This window comes from Prunus persica, chromosome G1, assembly GCF_000346465.2.
Source record: "Prunus persica cultivar Lovell chromosome G1, Prunus_persica_NCBIv2, whole genome shotgun sequence".
NCBI classification, from domain to species: domain Eukaryota; kingdom Viridiplantae; phylum Streptophyta; class Magnoliopsida; order Rosales; family Rosaceae; genus Prunus; species Prunus persica.
In genome coordinates, this window is record NC_034009.1 from 16746316 (window position 1) to 16767218 (window position 20903).

Sequence of the window (20903 nt, forward strand, 5' to 3'; positions counted from 1 at the left end):
CACACTTGGCATGGTAGAATCCCATGGGCACTAGTCATGTATTTTTCGCATACATTATCCTTTCTCGAAAGTGAAGTTTCGAAAGATAAAGCAACCAATTGGAAATGGTGTTGTGCCCAACAAGTCGATTTTCTGCTATGATAACATGAAGAACGTTAAAGTTTCATCCTAAAATTAATGAGTTATAAACTTATGTTAAATGCGTTTAACTTTTCATTGTGTGACATACTCTTAACAATCCAAATGCACCATCAAAGTGGAGGCCCACCTAACTAAGTGTTAAAAAGCACGAAATAGTGTATTTGAATATTATCATTACGTATTTTCTGCAATTAGATTTAAAGTACCATCTAGTGAATGCAATAATCAAGAATTACAAATTAACATCCAAAAAAGAAATTAAGCAAAAATCAAAATTAGGCAAACCAAAATCAATCATAATCACACCCAAAAATAATAATAAATACACCGGCCATTTCCTAGTAGGGGTGGGCATCGGGACCGGAAAACCGGAACACCGAACCGAACCGGTGAAAAAAAACCGGAAAAAAAACCGATTGACCAAAAAAGTCAACAAACCGGACCGGAACCGGACCGAACCGGTTCCAACCGGTTCCGGTTCTGGTTTTACATCTCTCCGCACCGGACCGGACCGAACCGGACCGGTCATATATTTTATATTTATATTTTTACAAAATTTTAAAATCTAATGCCATTTTTTAACTTCTATAATAACTAATTTTCCAAGTTCAACTTCAAAAAATTTCTAAATGTATGAATTGGATTATTTGTTCATTTTTAAGCTAAAAAAATAAGTTATTTATTATAATTTTTTTATTAAAAAAATTTAAAATTTTTTTTTTAAAAAAAAAACAAATAAAAAAATAATAAATTAATAATCCGGTTCAAAACCGGAACCAGTCAGAACCGGACCGGAACCGGTTAGAACCAAACCGACCGGTTTTCAAAATTTTTTTTGCCTAAACCGGACCGGTTAAATAATACCGATTTCGGTTTCGGTTTGAGGTGAGAACCGGACCGAACCGGACCGCGCCCACCCCTATTTCCTAGGAGTTGAGATTAAAGGAGGTAAAGTCGTTGTGGAGCGTAGAAATATTCAGAGGACCCCATCATCATTGGGGAAAGGAATTTTAAAGTCGTCGTGGTTGTTCACTCTAATCTTTTCATGGTGTGTTTAGAGCACTTCTACTGCAAGGGGGGAAGGCAAGCAAAAGGGGGCTCGTGGCCCAAAAAACCCATCCAACGCGCAAGGTATAGTTCGGGTAAGGGGTGGGAACCACCAACTCAAGCAAGAATCGCCTGAAATGTGGCCCGAAGGTTGTTCATATAGCGTGACGTCACGGCAGATGTCAGCAAAAGAAAAGTCTTCTATTCTCTGTAGAGTTCTTATGTTCAATTAGCAATAGGGACTAGATGTATTGAACATGTGTGTCCAAGAGAGCATGGACCTCCTCTTGGAAATGGAATAAGTTACTATTATATACATGGATTTATTTATTATTCTTTGTTATATCTGCAATATTCCTAATGATCAACTTGGAAAAGTCTTTCCAGCAAAAAAAACAAAAAAACAAACAACTTGGAAAAGTCTTGTAGAAAAAGAGGTTAATTCGTGGATAGTCATGAATGCTTTATGCAGTTTCCTAAGGCGACGGTGCTCCGAATAGTCTCTTACCTCCGTTTTGTCATGTGTGACATGTCTTGTCCTAGAAGTGGCCCAATGGTGATCAGATACGTGGAGGTCTTCAATCATTTGCGGCTCCTAGGTCTCTGAGTGAGCCATCCCTCAGGGTGGTTGACCGGGACTTTCCAAGGTATGTAGGAAGATACCCTTGATTTCTCCTAACCATATAGGCCAACCCGGCGGGTCGATGTGGTGACACTACGGAGCTATGTGGTTTTAGTGCTCGTCCCGTTCGAGTGGTCAATCATAATGGTCCGCCTCAACTAGTGTGGCTTGTGTGGGCTTTGAGTCGATATCGCGGTGCTAGTGGTTAATTTGGCTTGGTCAGATCAGTCCCTTATATCAACAACCCCCACCATGTACAAATACATGGTACAAATAACCACTTTTTCTGTAGCACTTTGAGCCAATACAATGATGAAGATGAGCCACGGAGCATCAAATGATGCTTTTGAGAGGAAAAAGGTCTGGGACAATCCAAAAGCATCCAAGGCTGGAACAAAAAATATATAAAAAAAACTATATTTTTCATATCCGTACACATAAAACAATCGCCAAACACACAACTTTCATAATCCCACTCATTACTCTATTGGTACAACCCTAGCTCAGTCCAAACTCGAAACTTTAGGATTGGGTCAGCCTAGCCCAGCGCAATGATGAACCCTATCTGTTATAAGATGGGTCTCCAAATGAACTTGAACAACTACACAAGGAGATGACAACAAGACGACCTATTCCTCCTTGTTAGTACGAAACTTCACTACTACAAAAAGTGAAAAAGGCGACCAGAAAAAAACGACGGTTTAACAAAAAACAATCGTTGCGTTTGAAAAGACGACAGTGCTATAAAATCACCGTGTATGAGTAACTTAAACACTAAAAAATAGAGATTCCAATTCGTGTTTTTAAAAAACGACGCACTAAATTAAAAAAGTGTCTTCTTATTAAAAAGGTTTTCCTCAGAGTTAAACTCTAAGCCCAAAAACAACGGCAGAAGGTATGAATCCACCAACGTAGAAAGTAAAGGCAACGGTGTGCAATAACAGCCGCCGTTTTTACTCCATAATTAACATGACCAAGTTTTCGTATTCGGCGCCGTATAATTTCAAAAAAATCCACGTCGGTATATTACAAAATACCGACGTACAACGATGGTAAAGATAAATTTATCGACTTATTATTTTGTAGTGTACTACAACGGTATCTATAACTCTAACTACGTCGGTTTGTTTAATTAACGCCGTATAATAAAATTTACCATGTCGTGAAGTTAAAATTACCGTCGTATTTATTCACTTTATACGGCTAACCTTATATCTAAACCGTCATCTTAATATTAATTTTTTTAAAAAAGATTTATTTATTGGATTTTGGTAGCCTACGACGGTAGATCAACATAATGACAAGTATTGAGAATAACCACGATGGTTTATATAGAAACCGCCGACAGAATCAGATTATTCTGAGATCCCAAGAGATATGAAATCTTACCATAGGGAACTTTGTTCCTCATCATAATCGGACCACCAATGTGAGAGAAAGACAATATTTTAGATGTTGATAATGCATGTGTTTTTGTGTCTTTCAGATACACAAAAGCACATACGCATCAAAATCCAAAAATTTGCCTATAAAATTTGACGACAGCAACACATCAAAATCCAAAAAAATTGCCTCTAAAATGTGAGAGAAAGACAATATTTTAGACATTAACGATGTGTGTGTCTTTGTGTATGTCTTTGAGATACACAAAGACACATACACATTAACATCCAAAAAATTTGCCTCTAAAAATTGACGACAGCTCTGTGATTTTAGTGCTCGTCCCGTTCATTTGCGGCTCCTAAGTCTCTGAGTGAGCCATCCCCAGGGTGGTTGACCGGGACTTTCCAAGGTATGTAGGAAGATACCCTTGATTTCTCCCAACCATATAGGCCAACCCGACGGGTCGGTGTGGTGACATAACGGAGCTGTGTGGTTTTAGTGCTTGTCCCGTTCGAGTGGTCAATCATAACGGTCGTTAATTCAGCTCGGTCAGATCAGTCCCTTATATCAACAACAACCACCATGTACAAATACATGGTACAAATAACCACTTTTTATGTAGCACTTTGAGCCAATACAATGATGAAGATGAGCCACGGAGCATCAAATGATGCTTTTGAGAGGAAAAAGATCTGGGACAATCCAAAAGCATCCAAGGCAGGAACAAAAAATATTAAAAAAAACTATATTTTTCATATCCATACACATAAAAAAAAAAAAAAGGCTTATTTACTATAGTGCATCCTGAAACTTTGGTCAAATTTCACTTTACCCCTTGAAAGTTAAAATGACCCAAAGTACCCTTTTAACCAAAGTTTTGTAGTTCACTTTGCCTCCCACTCTTAACTCTGTTAAAAATTCTATTAAAAACACTGATGTGGCACAAATAGAACCCACTTTTTTTGTTGAAATATATGTCACCTAAGTGCCACATGCAAAAAAACAATAAAATATTTTATTTAAAATTTTTAACAAATTGAAAAAAATAGAAAATTACATTACTTCTCTCTTCCCTCTCCCTCTTCCTATCTCTGCTTGAGTCCCGACCTCCTCCCCCACCAACCCACGCGGGGTAGCCATCACTGCCCCACCAGCTACTCCCCTCGCTTTAACCAACTTAGCTGCCCCAAAACCCTCAAACCGCCTCCTTCCAAACGGCGCTGGAGCATACCGACTCTCTACTGTGGATGGAGTACAGGAAGATGAAGAGGCATGTGGCGTTTACGAGAGCGACAGGGGACAACGTTTTCAACGCGATCATATGGGACGTGGTGGTCAACCCCTCGTTTCAGCAACTAGGGCTGGGGCTAGGGCTAGGTTTGGGGAAGGCGGTGATGGAGAAGTTGGTGGAGGAATTGGTGGCGAAAGGGATTTGTAATATTGCTTAGCAAGTAAATGTTCATTTGATAGGTTATTTGTAAAGATTTCTTTTGTATGGTAAACTTAATGGTAAAGATAAGCAGCAAAGCACATGCCATTAAAGAAATTCTTGTCCTTCAATTTTAATTACTGAAATTCTGTGCTTGAATTTTAAGCAGCAAAGCACAGCCCCAGATAGAAAGTCATACCAATTCAAACATCATACAAATCAAGAGGGAACCCAAAACCATTCAAGAAATCAAAACCAAGAGGCTTGGGGTGCTCCTTTTGTTTATAAATTAAATTTTGTTTTTGTTTTATGGTTTAGAAAGTATTTGGAGTTTTTGGGTTCTGTTTGGTAGACAATAAAATTTCAACAGGAAGTTGAGATTTTGGAGGTGGGTTTGGTTGGGGAAGGAGTGGTTTTGAAGATTTTTGGGCTGCGAAGCTGGTTAGATAGAAGGGAGGAGTTGGTGGGCCAGTGATGGCTACCCAAGTGGGTTGGTGGGAGGAGGGAGTCGGGTACAGAGAAAGAAAGAGGGGGAGAGAAGAGAGAAGGGGAGAGAGAAGTAATGTAATTTTCTATTTTTATTAAAATAAAATATTTTATTATTTTTTTTCACATGTTGCACTTACATGGCATATATTTCAACAAAAAAGTGGATCCTATTTGTGCCACATCAGCGTTTTTAATAGAATTGTTAACAGAGTTAACAGTGAGGGGCAAAGTGAACCACCAAACCTTGGTCAAGGGCATATTCTGGGTCATTTTAACTTTCATGGGATAAAGTAAAATTTGACTATAGTTTCAATGGGCACTACAGTAAATAAGCCTAAAAAAAAACAAATCGCCAAGCACACAACTTTCGGTATAACCATGTCAGCTGGTGATACTCCCACTCAAAATATAACACATGTCAAATTTTAAAAAATAATTATATTTTTTTCATAGTTGTACTTTGTCTCCCAACTTTACCCTGAATAAATTTTATTTAATTTTATTTATAAAAAACATGAAAAAGAAAACAAGATTGTAGCAGTGTCGCACCTAGGGGTTGACGTGGTCCGGTTCGGTCCAGTTCTTACCTCAAACTGGAACCGAAATCGGTACTATTTAACCGGTCCTTTTCGGTCTGATTTCGACAAAAAAAATTTCAAAAACCAATCGGTTCGGTTCTGACTGGTTCCGATTTTGAACCGGATTATTAATTTATTATTAATTTAATTATTTTTTTTAAAATAAATTTTTTTAATAAAAAAATTATAATAAATAACTTATTTTTTTGGCTTAAAAATTAACAAATAATCCAATTCATACATTTATAAAATTTTTGAAGTTGAACTTGAAAAAATAGTGATTATAAAATTTAAAATATGGCATTAGATTTTAAAAATTTGTAAAAATAAAAAATATATATATGACCGGTCCGGTTCGGTCTGGTGTGGTGGGGTGTAAAACCAGAATCGAAACCGGTTGCAATCGGTTCGGTCCGGTTTTGGTCCGATTTGTTGACTTTTTTGGTCAACCGATTGTTTTTTCACCGATTCGATTCGGTATTCCGGTTTTTCGGTCCCGATGCCCACCCCTAGTCACACCTAGATCCCATTGGCAATCTGGCTTCCACGCACTGCCATCCCTTGGCTGCAGTCCCTCACTATGAATACCAACATCAAACAACACCACCCAAAAAGTGGTTGATAAAATTAACAGAAAAATGCAAAAAAAAAAAAAAAAAAACTGATTTACTTGGTTGCCCGTAACATCCATCATTACCTTTCTTTCAGTAGTGGGTTGTCAACTTATCACCATAGGAGATGCTTTTGAAGATTTCTAATTTGCACTTATATATATTCAAGATTTTTGGCTTTTTCTTAATGCGTTTAACTTTTTTATTGAGAATGAGAGGGAGGGAAAGAGGGGTTGGAGATGTTGGATGAGAAGGGAGAGAAAAGCTGGGGTGGGTGGTGAGGGAAAAGAGAAGACAACTTGGTGGTAAGGGACAAGTGAAGCACAGGGAAGACGGTGGGAGAGGGGTTAGGTCTAATTAATGTTGAAGGGGTATACTTGGAAGACAAAAGTTCAGGTGTAATTGTTTTCTATTTTTTTTTAAAAAATTGATAGATGTTAGATTTGAGTGGGAGTATCACCAGCTGACGTGGTGATACCGTATCACTCTATAATTTCTCGGAGGATGGCACGCATTGCTTCATGATATCTTGAATACTTAATATTCGTATTATATATAACCGTTTAACTTAGTAGTATACTTCTCCTCAAGATTTCAACAAGAGAAATCACCCTCCGATTATCTCAGGTTCAAAGTACTAACCCACAACCACATACTTGCATAAGATAGTTTTGCGCAAAGTAATATGAATGACAATATTCCGCCATGTAAAGTGCACCAGATAAGTAATATCTTGAGAACACAACAAAGGAAACAGAAAAGTACTAAACTTGGCATAACTGAACCTAACAAATAAGCCTAAACTTGCGGCTGCACCTAGGCTAACCTAGGTCACCTACGTACCCCTACTGAGGGATCAAGCCACACGTAATTCTTTTACTGATAGACACAATTCCTAAAATATAATATAATGTTGAAACAACCTTACGTTTATAACCCGACTCTTAAATTCTTTAATTTATTATTACAAAACAAACCAAATAAAAAATCCGTAACTTTTAAATCAAACCTTTTATCTAAAACTATACCTGTAACCATCTGCATAGCATCCTACTATCATCCACTAAGGGGTATATGGACCATATAGTTTCATCCGAACGCAACCGATATATTTTATGAAGGCAACAATATAATTTTCGGCGGCAACCAATATATATTTTCCGAAGGCAACCAATATATATTTTGTGAAGGCAACCAATATATATTTTCTGAAGGCAACCGTGGGATAGAGGAAAACTAGCCAACCACCCATGCAGACAAATTGAGTAGGTGGCTGGGGAAAGATCCTGGGCGGACACCTGCAGAGTAAACTCAATGTAGGTTCAGGCAATACACTGGTCGGAACTTACAGAGTAATCTCTATGTAGGTATAGGCAAGGCAACTTGTGAATGGGAAACTGTCCAACCACCCGTATAGACAAATCAGGCAGGTGGCTAGGAAAAGATCATGGCCGGACACCTGCAGAGTAAACTCAATGCAGGTATAGGCAATACACTAGTCGGACACCTACAGAGTAATCTCCATGTAGGTATAGGCAAACCACTGGTCAGACACTTGCAGTATGGCCTAACTACAGGTACAGGCAATACACTGGTTTGACTCCTACCACCGTAGGTACAGGAAATATTCAATCATATGCACAGACTTTACCGAAGGCAATTGTATTCCCCAAAATCCTTTCTCACTTTTCCTAGAACTTTAACTTACATTAACAACCCCAAATCCCATCCATCCCAACTCAAACTAAACCAGGCTACTCCAACCATTTATAACCCATAAGCAATACCTTTCCAGATTTGTTCCCAACTGAATTTGAACACGTATAATATACTAATCCGAGACTGGTATTCATACTTCAATAATTCCAACCATAATTGAATGATAATAACAATCACAATAATAGAACAATAATAATAATAATGACAAGATACACACGGAAAAATCTCATGTCACATGGTAAAGGCCGAAATCGAACCGATAGCACGTTTGTATAACCTCACTAACTAAAATATCAATTATCAAACAAGTCAGTTTCCCACCAATATCACCACCACTCCCTATATCACAATATCATAACAAATCCAAGTTTTCAACATCATGCCATAACCACAATTCAAATTCCATGTATTTATCATTGGCAATTGTAGGGGTCTTTTTGTTCCAGTAGCCTGACGAATGGGCTTGGGCTGCTGTAAGAAGAAAATGAACAAAAATTCCCAAGTACCTGAGTTCGAGAACCAATCTCCCAAAAGAGTTTTTGAAAAGTTTGATGAAACTTTAGAAAAACACTCTTAGGTTCTTTTCACCAATAGCCAAATAAACATAATAAATCGATCAGTGACTTAGCTTGAGGAGCTTGTGGCATGGGAGCTAAGCTTTCATAAGGTTAGCAATTTGAGAGAGAGAGAGAGAGAGAGAGAAGCATGAAATTCTTATAGAAAGCGAAGGTTTGGAGCAGGGTAGAGGAAATTAGAACGATTTCTATCTTAAGGGAAGAAGAAAACAAACGAAGAAGAAAATTGGGTGGCTTGAGTAAATTCTCAGTTGCTTGACAAAGCTTGGTCAGGCCCTGGATCCTGATTTTGCTAGGTAGAAGAAGCTCCCTTTTATAGGCACAAAGAATCCCTAATTTTGTCTAACCTCCTTCTTCCTTTTTCTTTGCTTCTTTCCATTCAACCCTATTCGGTGAAATTTTCCTATCCAAGGCTCCTGGGTAAGGAGCACTCTGGGGTTCCAAGGTTTTGACACAGCTGGTCTTCTCCATAGGGGTAAGGCGCCACCCACGTTCTTCCTGGTTTTTCCTATGGGAGCTAACAGAGGAAAGGGAGAATGGACATACGGTTTGCCCAACGAGTATCCTTCTTGCTCGTATGAATTTCCTTTGGTTTTTACATTGGCTCCTGTTGACTCTGTCATAGAACTTTGGGCAAAGGCTGAACACGCTTGCTAGATATTTTGTAGAGCACTGGGCTGGGCTTTTCCCAAGGTTTTGGGTCGGTGATACTCTATTCTACAGCGACCAGTTAGCTTGTTTTCGTCAAGCTGCTGGAAGCAGTTTGCATGTTGCGTTTTTAACAAAGTATTTGGGTGCTCTAACCAACATAGGGTTTCCTAGGCAAATTACTGTATTCTTTCTAAGGCATTGGGTCATTTTCTCTCATCTCTCATGCTAACCCATGTGTTTGGGCTCAAGAAATGGGCTTGAGTTTTGGGGCTCCCAAGCAGCCCAAAACTTCCATTTCTTGGCTCACCAATGGGCCTCATGAAAGCTCGTTACCATCCATACCACAACCCACTCAAGCAAGCCCCGAGTATTTTGCGTGACTTGGGCCCACTTAAGCTTGTGGCGTGGCTAGGTGTAAATGATTTTCTCTTGGCATTGCATGTCGCTTGGCGTGGTTGAATTTGTTGCTTTGAAGAACGGATATGAGCATGACGGGATAATTAGCTTGGGCTCGTAAAGCCAGTGCTTATTTCAACTCTTAGCATGACAGATCGCATATTTATTTGGCATGGCACGTGGGTCATGACTCGTTCGAGCGTGAATGACGAAATTTCACGTGCTCCAAATCGGGTCTTTTCTCAATAAGGCATTGCATTGGGTCGAGAATTTATTTGGGCCCAACCATGGATTTTTGGGCCTCAACAACAATCAACTCTAGTAATACTAACCGGTACTGTAAGGCCACAGTCAAGACATACACATAATCCCATAATCATAAGAAAAATCTCATCATATGGATGTCGTTCAATACTTGGAAAAATAAGGCATCTTCAAAATAAAAGTCCACCCACCAATACTACTCATTAGTCGACCTCAACTGAGAATTTAAATTCAAACCCTAGTTCTCATAAAGTTAACGTGTGTGCACAACTTTAGAAAGGTCCTAAAGCCATTCTAGTAACTTCCCATTTTTTGTCAACCAGGCCCACCCAGGCCCACAGGGCCCACTACCTCAGATTTCCTATCCAAACATTCCTAAAAGTCCCACAAGGTCTACACAACAAGTCCCGAGAATTTGGTCTTGATCGAGCGATCAGATCGCTCTTGTTTGCGTGATCAAACCCCATTTTACTTAACACTAAACTCCATAATTCGGGGTATCCGAGACTCTGATTCTCAATTTGTGAGTTCCAACACGATCCTAGAGGTATGGAGAACAACATATTTGAAATTTGAACCGATCGAACGGTCCGAACCTATCGAACTCAGATATCGCCTAATAGGCATAATATCCGTTCGATAGTCAAACAATACCCAATTTCTAATCCAAGCATACCATTGTGCTAGAGCGACATGGGGAGTATTTTGGGACTCAATGGGCCACCACGAAGTAGGCCACACCCCTCCACCCACCACCAGCAGTGGTGGGTGACTTGAGTAATTTTTGACGATCAGAAAATCTCCAAATCACCAGTCAAGTCCTATACCAAAAGAACCATCTCAACTAGGGGAACATTTTTTGGTCTTGGTTCTCTGCCAAAACCAAGCCGGAACTACCCAAACACCTTATCCAAAAGCCTGCCAAATTGAGGGTTAAGAATCGATCTTCCAAACTCAAAATCAATCCACAATACATATACCAATAGCTAGAGCATAAGGAGTGGATGAAGATTAATACCTAGATTGACGAAAATCGTCACCGAAAATGCCGAAAAGAATTCCGCCCTTTATCAGGCTCCAGCACCGCCGTCAGTGGCCCCCGAGATGGAGCTCCAACCTAGACATGATTGCCAGACTCTGGCCATCAGTTCCCAACCAGTCCCATGCCTTGGCGTCACCGGATGGGGCCAATCTCCTTAAAGCCATGGCGCCCCCCCTCTCCCCAAAATCGAGTTCGCCGTGAGAGAGAGAGAGATAGAAAACTGAGAGGGAGCGGGGTCCACTCATGGGCCCAATCGATTTTACTATTTTTTAAAATAGTTTTTAAAATGACGAAAGTGCCCTTTTCATTTTTAGATCTCGGAATTGAGCGTGCCACCTATCTACGAACTCGTTTCAAAGAGCCCGACGCAACGGTGCAACTCAATTCTCCAAATTCTTTCCCAAACAAAAAGTAACTAGAATACCCTAAACTCCAAGGGAAAAACTGTAAATTTAGAAATTAAATAATAATTAATTTGGGTCGGGATGTTACATTAAGATTTCAAGGCAGTGTAGAGTTTCGATGCTATTAGTAGTGGAACTACTCATTATGTAGTGTATTTGATTTCGTCAAGTTTCCAATGTGAGACTTCATAATCTTTAACACCCTTGGCCCTGTATCAATGTCAATATGCTTTCTTACTGTCCCAAGTTATACACAAATCCTTGATGTCACCTCAAAATTGTGTCAAAATCCTAACCTCAATCCTGCACATGTCAATTTGAAACCTAGATTTCCCCCAAGGTCATTAATCCCTGAGTGCAAAGGTTTGACCCTAATCTCACTACTACAAAAAAGAAAAAAGACGACGGTAAATCACCGTCGTGTATTCGGTTTTTCAATGGTCGTGGAATCCACCGTCATCTTTTCCCTCATAAATCACGACGCTAAATCACCGTCGTTGTTAAAATATACAACGTCATCAACAAATACAAAACGACGTCTTTGTACTGCAAAAAGATCTAAAAAAGCAGTCGAGGTGAGAATAGACGACCAACTCTCTAAAAAAACCATCGTTAAAAAGGAAAAATATGACACATATTAACAGAACAAGGCCGCAAGATAGACATACAACGACGAAAATTAAAACAAGACGCCGTTAAATATCATTTTCACGACAATAAAAAATATGACGTCTTTAAATACATTAGAAGACGACGTTATTGATACCTACTACGTCGCCCATATAAAAACAACCGTCGTAAAATAAATTTTCCAATTCGATTTTTCTATAAAAGATGACGTGAAAATAGTTGTCAGTGTCATTATTTACGACGTATGTATTTATAGAGTAGACGTTGAACAACGAAACAACGTCGGTTACAAATATATGAGAGTCGTATTACAAAATTTATACGTCCTATTTTCAGAAACAAACAACGACGATAAATATTAGACGTTGTTAAATAAAACAACGTCGAAAACAAATAAAAACAGACGTGTTTAGTCTGCTAAAGTTCTAAAAAATAGTCAAGGATGAGAATAGACGACCAACTCAAACAAATCACCGTCGTTAAAAGGGAAAAATATGACACATATTAAAAGAACAAGGCCGCAAGATAGACATACAACGACGACAACTAAAACACTACGCCATTAAATATAATTTTTACGACAAGAAAAAATATGACGTCTTTAAATACATGAGAAGACGACGTTATTGAAATATACTACGTCTCTTATTTACAAACAACCGTCGTGAAATAAATTTTCCACTTCGATTTTTCTAAAAAAGATGACGTGGAAATAGTTGTCAGTGTCATTATTTACGACGTATGTATTTATATAGTTGACGTTGAAATGCGAAACAACGTCGGTGGCATTTATATAGTCGACGTTGTATTTATATGTATTCATTACTCACGACGCACTTATTAATATAGACGACGTTGAACTTCTAAACAACGTCGGTTCCAAATAAATGAGAGCCGTATTACAGATCATATAGACGGCGTTGATTATGATGAGAGCCGTATTACAAATAACGTCGTTTAATTGATACTAGCCTCCCTGCACGTGCTTCCGCGCGTGCGAGAGGCTTTTTTTTAATCACGCGCTGCGCACGACTTACATAGTTTGACAAATATTTTTTCGCAACTGTATTTATATAGATGTCCGTTTCAATAGTTTCATATTTTAATCGCGTGAGTCTGATGCATGATCGTCTTAAAAGTTTTCCTTTTATCGCCCGTATTTTTCTAGATTTATGCACTAACATTTTACACATCTCCTTACATAACGACAATGCATTAATATTTGATTTTTGTTATAAAAAAATATATTGTTCACGTGCAAAAATATTTCTTCATGGCTATATAAACCTTTCCCAAAAAAAAGGTTGTATATCTTTTTTAAACCTTTACTTAAAAATTGAAGTTAAGGCATTAACTCATACATTGAAAATGAACTTCTTATATATAAATCAAATTAGGGTACATCGATTATTAATACAAAAGATTGGTTATTAATACAAATGATTAATTAATTAAAAAATATAATACATATATTGCAAAGTTCAATCTTGAGCATGTCCAGGTTGTAGTCTTCATTGTTTTGGTTGGTATAATACTAATCAAATACAAAGGAGCAAGCAAAATGATTTTCTCTGTTCAATGTTTTCATTGTTCTTTTTTGAGCTGCTTGTTACTTTATTAGGTAAAAAAGTATGATTAGCAAACAAAGAAAGTAATGTAGAGGTAGGTGAATGCGGGCATATACCCATACCTAGCAATGGATAGATCGTTGGAAGAGAATCCTGCAACATGAGATTAGGAGCAGCATTAAAATGGGGTTAATTTCAATTCAGCAAAAACAAAAGAAAACAAAACCCAAAATTAAAAACATTTGCTTCAAATTGGACATTTTTGTTTGGGTGGTGAAGACAACTGGTTAAAGTTGAGAAATTATGCTAAAATTTGTTAATTAAATCGGGGGAAAAAAACAGAAAGAGAGAGCAGAAAACACGTAATAGTAGAGCCAAGTCAAATTTTGTGAAGGAATTTTGAGGGAACCCAAAAGAAAAAAAAAATGTCAATAAAACAAAATGAAGAAACATTAACCTGAAAATTATCTTTGCTTCTTTGCTTCAGTGAATAAGTCAGAGATGTGACAGACAATTTAATCTGTTGAGATAAAATTCCAAAGTTTCAATAAGACATGTAGATATGAAAAACTTATTAATTTTCATATATCATACCTGAAGCAATTGGACGACTGCTTAACTATGATTCATACTAAAAAAATAAAATAAACAGTAATTAGAATGAAGCACAACAATCACATAATTATATAGCCTCAAAATACCTCATTCATTCCAACTTGAAGCAAATGCAATTTAGGTAAGCAAAAGCAGAGATCGAGAGATAAGGAAATTTGTTAATTTGATAACAATATCCAGAAGACACAATATGAAACTGTAAATCTCCTTCTACTCACTACAATGGGGTTGGCTTAACCAACAAAGTAGAAAAAGAAATGCTACCAAGAGATGAAAAATATGTTCAATTGTTGAAACAAATACCACTGAGTTCCAAATCCAAGGTTTTGGCAACTACCCACTAAAAAGTCCAACACAAATCAATGGCCAGTGTGGAAACCCCTACATCTATTAGCTGGAGAAACAAAGGAAAACGCCAGAAAACAGAATCAAAATTCTTACTTTATAAATTACCATAAAGAACTTTTTTTTTTTTTTTTTTTTTTGTAGATACCATAAAGAACTTAAGCAGACCAAGTACGTGATTTACACCAAGTCAAATGCTGCTAGCTGATAATATCATTAAACCCAGCAAAATTAATTCACAAAAAAAAATTTCAAAAATCCCAAACCAAAAGAGAGAGAGAGAGAGAGAGAGAGAGAGAGAGAGATTCATACCATTGACATCAAACACATCAAATCTAAATGCTTTCTTCATTGGTGCTCTAGCGAAACAACATCTATATATAATCAAAGAAATTCCATTATGATCAAAAAATTAGAGATTAGTGATAGTAAACATATCAAAAAGAGGAAGACATGGTCTAATATATGAGAAATTCAAATATCACAACAAAAAACAGGTTCAAAGAACAACAACATTGAGCAAATTCCAAGCAAATTCCAAGCAAATTCCAAGTGGACCATGAGTTGCAACCATGCAGTATCAATTAGAAAGCAAGTTAAAATATAAATAAAAATAGCCTAACAGATATACGTTGCTTATAAATAGCAATCTGTGAAAATAAAAGATGTCCAAAGCAGAGCAGTCAATGAAAAAGTAAATGCTCACTTTACGCATTCACTCAATTTCCCTGTATTCTGGCTCTCAACGATCTTCAGAATCAATGACTTGTTCTCGTCCAAGTACTGCAGTAAAATTTAATGAAATCAGGAACAATTAATTTAAACCCATATATATATATATATAATCAAAGAAATTCCATTAGGATTAAAAAAAATTAGAGATTAGTGATAGTAAACAGATCAAAAAGAGGAAGACATTGTCTAATATATGAGAAATTCGAATATCACAACAAAACACAGATTCAAAGAACAACAACATTGAGCAAATTCCAAGTGGACCATGAGTTGCAACCATGCAGTATCAATTAGAAAGCAAGCAAAAATATTATTAAAAAAAAAAAGCCTAACAGATATACGTTGCTTATAAATAGCAATCTGTGAAAATAAAAGATGTCCAAAGCAGAGCAGTCAATGAAGAAGTAAATGCTCACTCTGCGCATTCACTCAATTTCCCAGTATTCTGGCTCTGAACGATCTTCAGAATCAATGACTTGTTCTCGTCCAAGTACTGCAATAAAATTTAATGAAATCATGAACAATTAATTTAAACCACATATATATATATATATAATCAAAGAAATTCCATTAGGATTAAAAAAATTAGAGATTAGTCATAGTAAACAGATCAAAAAGAGGAAGACATGGTCTAATAAATGAGAAATTCGAATATCACAACAAAACACAGATTTAGAGCAAGCATATTGATGAAATTACTTCATCGACTCTTAAGCTACATATTTTTGGGGAAAATCACAGCTAATCAGTAACAACAACACTGAGATTCAGAGTGATTAACTGGAATTTAGAAACAAAGGAAAACGCCATAAAACAGAATCAAAATTCTTACTTTATAAATTACCATAAAGAATTTTTTTTTTTTTTGGGCCAGATACCATAAAGAACTTAAGCAGACCAAATACTATCTGCAACGTAGGTTGAACATGTTAGAGCTAAAAGGGATTTGCTTGCAGAGGTTGCTAGTCACTACATTGTAAAACTCTACTATTCCTTTCAAGATGTGAAACTCTACTATTCCTTTCAAGATGCTGACTACTTGTATCTAATCATGGAGTATCTACTGGTGGCGACATGATGACTTTGCTTATTAGAGAAGAGACTTTGACTGAAATTGTTGCAAGATTTTACATTGCCCAAAGTGTTATGGCTATAGAATCTATTCATAAACATAACTACATTCACAGGTTGGTTTATCCAGTTGTTTACAGGCTTGCCAACATATTAGAAGCTGGATTCTCTTGAACAGCAATATTATATTAATAATTGTGCATCAGGAAGACATGGTCTAATATATGAGAAATTCGAATATCACAACAAAACACAGATTCAAAGAACAACAACATTGAGCAAGCATATTGATGAAATTACTTCATGGAATTACTTCATCGACTCTTAAGCTACATATTTTTGGGGAAAATCACAGCTAATCAGTAACAACAACATTGAGATTCAGAGTGATTAACTGGAATTTAGAAACAAAGGAAAACGCCATAAAACTGAATCAAAATGCAGATACCATAAAGAACTTAAGCAGACCAAATACTGTATGCAACGTATGTTGAACATGTTAGAGCTAAAAGGGATTTGCTTGCAGAGGTTGCTAGTCACTGCATTGTGAAACTCTACTATTCCTTTCAAGATGCTGACTACTTGTATCTAATCATGGAGTATCTACTTGGTGGTGACATGATGACTTTGCTTATTAGAGAAGAGACTTTGACTGAAACTGTTGCAAGATTTTACATTGCCCAAAGTGTTATGGCTATAGAATCTATTCATAAACATAACTACATTCACAGGTTGGTTTATCCAGTTGTTTACAGGCTTGCCAACGTATTAGAAGCTGGATTCTCTTGAACAGCAATATTATCTATATATATAAAGCAAAAGATCATATTAATAATTGTGCATCAGGAACATAATGTAACTCTTGCATTTGTATTAATAATTGTGCATCTGTAACTCTTGCATTTGTTACACCAAGTCAAATGCAGCTAGCTGATTATCATTGAACCCAACAAAATTAATTCACAAATTAAAAAGAAAGAGACAGAGAGAAACCAAGATAAAATTAGCCAAAATAAAGAAGATTAAACTTCGAAAATCAAACACCCAAATTCAGAAATCCTAACAAATTCACAAATTAGAATGAAAGAGACAGAGAGAAACCAAGACAAAATTGGCCAAAATAGAGAATATTAAACTTTGAAAATCAAACACCCAAATTCAGAAATCCTAACAAATTCACAAATAAGAATGAAAGAGACAGAGAGAAACCAAGACAAAATTAGCCAAAATAGAGAAAATTAAACTTCGAAAATCAAACACCCAAATTCATACAATCCTAACAAACAATCTAAAACTTGGAAGAGCACGTGTGATGACAAAAAAGAAATAGGATTTGAAATAATAACCTGATAAATAACTTGAACACTATCCCTCCTGTACGAATTTAAATCTTCTCTCTTTCTGAGTGTGAACCCTACCTCCTTTATCTGAGCACAAAGGACTTTAGTTATACCAGCACCAACAAAAAACACATCATAAGAAAAGCAACAAAAATTGGGGGAGACTATATTGAACCCAACAAAATTAGAAATATACATGCATTAAGACAAAAAAACGGATGCTTTACCTTCAGTTACAGGATAGCAGGTGTGGTGCGGAATGAGAAAGGAAGTTTTTCGAGTCTGGCCAGTCTTTACACCGGGTGCTCTTGGGTGATTACTCGCAATTTCGGTTTCGATTTCTGAAGCAGAAAAGGTGCCAATGAAGTGGACGAAGAAAAATATAGGTAACATGGTGGTGATGGGTTCTAAAATTGTGGAAACCGTCAGCTTCGTGGGTTCTGAACCCGTGCAATTTTTCTCCACGTTCTTCAGCTTTTCTTCTTTGAGAGAAGCACATCACGACTTAGGTTTGTGAGTTTGTCTGTGGTGCGCCGGGTGTACCTGTACAGCCCATCACGTGGCCTTTTTTTAAAAACAATGAAAACTGGTTCTTTTGGTTAACCAGTTAAACTAAGGAAAATAAAAACTCCCGCTCGTTCAAAACCTAGGCTGCACACAGATCGATTTCGTCTATCTCCTCCTCCATAGCTTTGCACAGCCACAGCTCTATTTCGGTGAATTCATAGCTGCACAGCTTCCTACAGCCTGAAGAAGCTCCCCCCACTTCGTCTTCTCCATCTGAGGAGCAGATTTCAGCCAAAACCCAGAAACCCACTTCGTCTTCTCCAGCTGCTTCCTCCATCTCGGTAAGTTCGTGTGTTGATTTTCGTTATGTGTAATTGATGGTTCTATTTAATTTATTCTTCTAGTGATTTTGAATTATTGTTTCAGTTTTTTCATTGAACAATTCCAGAAATTAATGATTCAAATTTTGTATTTCTTTTCCCACTCTGCATTTCTGCTGGGTTGTTATAGTGCCTCTTGATCTGATTGTATATATAAATACCCATGAGGCCTCTGATTGTGTATGATTTAATTGTGGTGGGTTTGTGATTCTGAAAGTGGCGTGAGGTGAAGTGGGTATCTGACATTGATGGCTGTAATGTTCATGCAATTGCATATCTCTGTATGCAATTACTAATAGCGTGTATGCAAATCCAATTCATTGAATGCAATTAGAGTATATAGTTTTTTTTTTCCAAAGTATGCACGTATCTCACATTCATAGTTGTAATGTTCGTGGAATTGCATAGCTCAATATGCAATTGCATAGCTCAATATGCAATTGCATATCTCTATATGCAATTACTAATAGCCTGTATGCAAATCCAAGTCATTGAATGCAATGACAGTATATAGTTTTTGTTTCAAATTATGCAACTCAGGTGATTTCGTGGTAGGTAGGTAGGTTTGACTGTGCTTTAGAATAATTTGTTATGGGGATTAAAGTGTTCCGAAAGTGTAATGTGAGGATTGGTTAAGATTTGTATTGGGATTTGAAATGAGTAAGAATCCCGACCCAATAGAGAAATGCATGGGTGGGTTGTGTGCATTATCTGTGCAATGTAATAATCGAGGGCTGATGCACTTGCAAGTAGTATCGAGCAATTGCATATCAGTATATGCAATTACTAAGCTACTGTATGCAAATCCAGGTCCCCCTATGTTTTTAATTAAGCAATGTGATGTTGTGGTGTTTACGGGGTTTAGGGGGTATTAGGCTTTGGATTAGTATTCAAATTCTCGGCGCTAGAGACAATTGCATGATAGTGTTTTGTACTTGATTTGTGCAAGTTATGGAAGCTCAAAAAAGGGGATCAACAAAAGGAAAGCGCAAAGTCGACAGTAATGTGCAACAATCAAGAGTTGGCCAGGATGCATTTTTTAATTTCATGTAAGTTACACGTACATCTAAAAATCGAAAATGTAGTTGCTTAATATTATGATGGTTTTTTGATTAAAAATAAATGATTTACAAAAAAAAAAAAAAGACATAAAATGGGGAAAGTGGCAAATGCAAAGTTGGACAATAAGGTGAGAGATGGCAATGGATTGGGTTAGTTTATTAATTATTTTATTAAAAAGGCTCTTTTAATGAGATTTTTTTTTCCAGGTACAAGAAGAGATTGCTAATAAATGGAGGAAATTAAACCTTAAAGAGAAGGCTACATATGGTTCAGCCTTGGAAGGTTCGAGTGGGCCAAGGATTAAAATATCAACCATGTAAATAATATAGGGCCTCCAATTTACGGATATTTCGGGGGATATATTATTATCGTCTTAGGTACCGGAAAAAAGAAGAAGACAGATATAGGTATTGAAACACATAATTTTGGTATAAAACTTTCATAAATGTTATGTACATTATCAATGAATGTATTGAACAAATAAAACTCAAAATTTACTAATAATAAGATATACATATGATGAAATATAAGTGGTATGTAATGTGTGTTAATGAAAAGTTTGAAAATAAAATGTTGATTAGAATGAATAAACCATGCATAAATCCATAGTTTGTTTTAACATTGAATTACAATTTAGATAAGTGTCCATCTACATAAATGAAGAGCTCCAATGAGGTTCAAACAATGAGGAACAACCATCTAGATTCATACAATAGTCATACCAAGTTACGTAACCCGAGCAGTTTGTAAGCCATGTTTGAACATGGTGCACATAGGTCTCTCTTGAGCTCTCTACTATCTTCCCATATATGAGATAGTTAAGATTAACCCAACTAGTAGAAAAGGGCGGCCCTGAAATAGTGCAAGTGGCGCCAATGCACAGGGCCCCTGATTTTTGAGGACCCCCTAAAATTATTTATTTTACATAATTTATATTATTATTATAACAACTGTATATATACTCCAACGTGCAACAAATTGACACAAAAATTTATTTAGTGGAGTTGGTTTCTAGTGCATATCCCTTGGTACAAGGCTTACATGAAAAATTTTAAGAACCACATTTTAAATAGTTTTAAAAAAGAAGCACCTGAAAAATATCAGGGGAAAGATCCAATTAAATTAACAATACTATATATCACACCCATACGCTTTTTCTTTAAAATAATAATAATAATTTCTTCAACTCAAAACAAAACAAAACAACATAAAAAATAAAAAATCATGTCTTCTTCTTTCTCATGAACTCTTATTTTTTTTCTTACCGAACACACCAACATTTAACTTTATCAAATGAAC

The 20903-nt window shown here is 36.7% G+C and overlaps 2 long non-coding RNA genes across 6 annotated transcripts; one reads left to right on the forward strand and one right to left on the reverse strand.

Annotated features, from left to right (window-relative positions):
* LOC109946792 lies at positions 13340-18164 on the reverse strand. Of its 5 annotated transcripts, XR_002269877.1 has the most exons (8): positions 17883-18159; positions 17662-17742; positions 15661-15737; positions 15216-15292; positions 14822-14883; positions 14144-14180; positions 14007-14069; positions 13340-13702 (listed from the first exon to the last, which is right to left on the reverse strand). It is a non-coding gene; the product is annotated as an uncharacterized LOC109946792 (long non-coding RNA). The 5 variants fall into 5 exon arrangements; XR_002269875.1 differs by having other exon boundaries at positions 14144-14883; positions 17883-18164; XR_002269876.1 differs by having other exon boundaries at positions 14007-14180; positions 17883-18160.
* Positions 18173-19687, forward strand: LOC109946793. The gene is made up of 2 exons (XR_002269879.1): positions 18173-18503; positions 19492-19687. It is a non-coding gene; the product is annotated as an uncharacterized LOC109946793 (long non-coding RNA).